This window comes from Gasterosteus aculeatus, chromosome 6 (assembly GCF_964276395.1).
Source record: "Gasterosteus aculeatus chromosome 6, fGasAcu3.hap1.1, whole genome shotgun sequence".
Taxonomy (NCBI): Eukaryota; Metazoa; Chordata; class Actinopteri; order Perciformes; family Gasterosteidae; genus Gasterosteus; species Gasterosteus aculeatus.
The window spans coordinates 97501-102500 of record NC_135693.1 but is presented as its reverse complement, the minus strand read 5'-3'; positions in this window follow the sequence as shown (position 1 = coordinate 102500).

The following is a 5000-nucleotide window of genomic DNA, read 5'->3' as shown; positions in this document are numbered from 1 at the left end:
TAAAGAGATCCGGGTTCTGGCGTCTTTTTCCGGGTCCAATTCGGCCGTTGTGGGCCTCTGGAGGTGTTTGGGTCCGTGTTCCGGGCTCTGGGGGTGTCTGGTAAAGAGATCCTGGTTCTGGCGTCTTTTTCCGGACTTAATTCGGCCGTTGTGGGCCTCTGGAGGTGTTTGCGGACCTCCGCGGGTGTACCGGGGTGATCCGGGACCGGGTCCGGGTTCTGGCGTCTTTTTCCGGGTTCAATTCGGCCGTTGTGGGCCTCTGGAGGTGTTTGGGTCCGAGTTCCGGGCTCTGGAGGTGTTTGGTAAAGAGATCCGGGTTCTGGCGTCTTTTTCCGGGTTCAATTCGGCCGTTGTGGGCCTCTGGGGGTGTTTGGGTCCGAGTTCCGGGCTCTGGGGGTGTCTGGTAAAGAGATCCGGGTTCTGGCGTCTTTTTCCGGGTCCAATTCGGCCGTTGTGGGCCTCTGGAGGTGTTTGGGTCCGAGTTCCGGGCTCTGGGGGTGTCTGGTAAAGAGATCCGGGTTCTGGCGTCTTTTTCCGGGTTCGATTCGGCCGTTGTGGGCCTCTGGAGGTGTTTGGGTCCGAGTTCCGGGCTCTGGGGGTGTCTGGTAAAGAGATCCGGGTTCTGGCGTCTTTTTCCGGGTCCAATTCGGCCGTTGTGGGCCTCTGGAGGTGTTTGGGTCCGAGTTCCGGGCTCTGGGGGTGTCTGGTAAAGAGATCCGGGTTCTGGCGTCTTTTTCCGGGTTCGATTCGGCCGTTGTGGGCCTCTGGAGGTGTTTGGGTCCGAGTTCCGGGCTCTGGGGGTGTCTGGTAAAGAGATCCGGGTTCTGGCGTCTTTTTCCGGGTTCGATTCGGCCGTTGTGGGCCTCTGGAGGTGTTTGGGTCCGAGTTCCGGGCTCTGGGGGTGTCTGGTAAAGAGATCCGGGTTCTGGTGTCTTTTTCCTGGCTTAATTCGGCCGTTGTGGGCCCCTGGAGGTGTTTGCGGACCTCCGCGGGTGAAATAATGGAAAAAAAAAAAAGTTAAAGTTTCCAGTCGGGACTATGTGGAGCGAAAAAAACCCGGACTTTTTTGGCTCCGTCAGAAACTAAGTAAAAGTCGGAATATGTGAAGGAAAGCCCAGAAAATGCCTGGGCTTTTTTAGATCGCTTCGATAAATTTTTTTTTAGCTCACATCACTGGGCCACCAGGTCGCAGATTTCAGAAACCTGGTTTTCGGAAACAGAGATCTCCAGGACAGGGCCCCGAGCTTCGGGGGGAGCGTTCCCCAGCTGGACCTAAGCATAGTGGGCCAGGCCCCGGGCGGAAAGACGCTCCTGGAGCCGAGATACAGGGGTGGCTCCCCGCGCGACTTACCCGATTTCGGAGCACTATTTTCGGACAGTGATGGCAGAGCAGTGGGTGTACCGGATGGAGGAAAATAACAGCTCCAGAGAGCGGCAGAGACCAGACCATGACCCAGAACGGCACACTGTTCCCGGACAGTGATGGCAGACCAGCAGGTGTACCCCATGGATGAATAAAGAGTTCCAGAGAGCGGCAGAGACCAGACCATGACCCATAACGGCACACTGTTCCCGGACAGTGATGGCAGACCAGCAGGTGTACCCCATGGATGAATAAAGAGTTCCAGAGAGCGGCAGAGACCAGACCATGACCCAGAACGGCACACTGTTCCCGGACAGTGATGGCAGAACAGCAGGTGCAGTGGATGGATGAATAAAGAGCTCCAGAGAGCGGCAGAACCCAGACCAAGTCCCAGAACGACACACTGTTCCCGGACAGTGATGGCAGAACAGCAGGTGTACCGCATGGATGAATAAAGAGTTCCAGAGAGCGTGATATCCCAGACCATGACCCAGAACGGCACACTGTTCCCGGACAGTGATGGCAGAACAGCAGGTGTACCCCATGGATGAATAAAGAGTTCCAGAGAGCGGCAGAACCCAGACCATGACCCAGAACGGCACACTGTTCCCGGACAGTGATGGCAGAACGGCAGGTGTACCGCATGGATGAATACAGAGCTCCAGAGAGCGGCAGAGACCAGACCAAGTCCCAGAACGACACACTATTCCCGGACAGTGATGGCAGAACGGCAGGTGTACCGCATGGATGAATACAGAGTTCCAGAGAGCGGCAGAGACCAGACCAAGTCCCAGAACGACACACTATTCCCGGACAGTGATGGCAGAACAGCAGGTGCAGTGGATGGATGAATAAAGAGCTCCAGAGAGCGGCAGAGACCAGACCAAGTCCCAGAACGACACACTATTCCCGGACAGTGATGGCAGAACGGCAGGTGTACCGCATGGATGAATAAAGAGTTCCAGAGAGCGGCAGAGACCAGACCAAGTCCCAGAACGACACACTATTCCCGGACAGTGATGGCAGACCAGCAGGTGTACCGCATGGATGAATAAAGAGTTCCAGAGAGCGGCAGAACCCAGACCATGACCCAGAACGACACACTATTCCCGGACAGTGATGGCAGAACAGCAGGTGTACATGATGGATGAATAAAGAGTTCCAGAGAGCGTGATATCCCAGACCAAGTCCCAGAACGACACACTATTCCCGGACAGTGATGGCAGAACAGCAGGTGTACCGCATGGATGAATACACAGTTCCAGAGAGCGGGAGATCCCGGCCGATGTCCGATGACGAAGCACTGTATGGGACACTTTGAAGGAATGGTCGGTCTCCTGGATGAAAAGAACTTTAATTTTCTGACTTAAAATACGGAGTTAAAGTTTCCAGTCGGGACGATAAGGAGGGCAAAAAAACCCGGACTTTTTTGGCTCCGTCAGAAACTAAGTAAAAGTCGGAATATGTGAAGGAAAGCTCAGAAAATGCCTGGAGAATTTTGAGCGGACCGGAAAAAAAAAGTTCCAGCCGACATCACTGGGCCACCAGGTCGCAGATTCCTGAAACCCGGTTTTTAGAAACATAGGCCTCCAGTCGTGAAGACCGGCGTTTGTGCGGTTCGGATCCGACTCAGACCTCAGTATTTTCGGACACCCTCGGACAGTGGCGGGGGTGGAAGAACCGGAGCCTCATGCAGAACTGGCTGTCGGGGAGCAAGCGGACGCTGCCCCGGCAGGAGGCATCATTCCGGGCACTGTGGCTGATCGGTAGCTTTCGTGGATGGATGACTGAGCGAACGAACGAGATGACGGCGGTGCGTCCTGGCTGATGTCCCAGTACGGGGCACTATTCTCGGATGCTGATGGCAGAACAGCAGGTGCAGTGGACGGATGAACACACAGTTCCAGACAGCGTGATATCCCAGACCATGTCCCAGAACGGCCCACTATTCTCGGATGCTGATGTCAGAACAGCAGGTGTAACGTATGGATGAACACACAGTTCCAGACAGCGGGAGATCCCAGACCATGTCCCAGAACGGCCCACTATTCTCGGATGCTGATGTCAGAACAGCAGGTGCAGTGGATGGATGAACACACAGTTCCAGACAGCGGGAGATCCCAGACCATGTCCCAGAACGGCACACCATTCTCGGATGCTGATGTCAGAACAGCAGGTGTAACGCATGGATGAATACAGAGTTCCAGAGAGCGGCAGAGACCAGACCATGTCCCAGAACGGCGCACTATTCTCGGATGCTGATGTCAGAACAGCAGGTGCAGCGGACGGACTAATACACAGTTCCAGAGAGCGGTATTTCACGACAGATATCCGATGATGAAGCGCTATTGTCGGACACTGATGGCAGAACAGCAGGTGCACTGGATGAAGGAAATTAACAGAACATAGTTCCAGAGAGCGTGATATCCCAGACCAAGTCCCAGAACGGCGCGCTATTGTCGGACACTGATGGCAGAACAGCAGGTGCACTGGATGAAGGAAATAAACAGAACATAGTTCCAGAGAGCGTGATATCCCAGACCAAGTCCCAGAACGGCCCACTATTCCCGGACACTCATCTACTTAAAATCTCCCTGATTACCTGCCAGAACAGAGCAGATCCAGAGAGCGGTATTTCACGGCAGATATCCGATGATGAAGCGCTGTTGTCGGACACTGATGGCAGAACAGCATGTGCGGTGGATGAAATAAACAGTTCCAGAGAGCGGTATTTCACGGCAGTTATCCGATGATGAAGCGCTGTTGTCGGACACTGATGGCAGAACAGCAGGTGCGGTGGATGAATTAAACAGTTCCAGAGAGCGTGAGATCCCGGCTGATATCCGATGAAGAAGCACTGTTCTCGGACACTGATGGCTGAACGGCAGGTGCACTGGATGGATGAAATAAACAGTTCCAGAGAGCGTGAGATCCCGGCTGATATCCGATGAAGAAGCACTGTTCTCGGACACTGATGGCAGAACGGCAGGTGCACTGGATGGATGAAATAAACAGTTCCAGAGAGCGTGAGATCCCGGCTGATATCCGATGAAGAAGCGCTATTGTCGGACACTGATGGCAGAACAGCAGGTGCGGTGGATGGATGAAAGAAACAGTTCCAGAGAGCGTGAGATCCCGGCTGATATCCGATGAAGAAGCACTGTTCTCGGACACTGATGGCAGAACGGCAGGTGCACTGGATGGATGAAATAAACAGTTCCAGAGAGCGTGAGATCCCGGCTGATATCCGATGAAGAAGCGCTATTGTCAGACACTGATGGCAGAACAGCAGGTGCGGTGGATGGATGAAAGAAACAGTTCCAGAGAGCGGTATTTCACGGCAGATATCCGATGATGAAGCGCTATTGTCGGACACTGATGGCAGAACAGCAGGTGCAGTGGATGGATGAAGTAAACAGTTCCATAGAGCAGGAGATCCCAGACCATGTCCCATAACGGCACACTATTCTCGGATGCTGATGTCAGAACAGCAGGTGTAACGCATGGATGAATACAGAGTTCCAGAGAGCGGCAGAACCCAGACCATGTCCCAGTACGGGACACTATTCTCGGATGCTGATGTCAGAACAGCAGGTGCAGTGGATGGATGAAATAAACAGTTCCATAGAGCGGTATT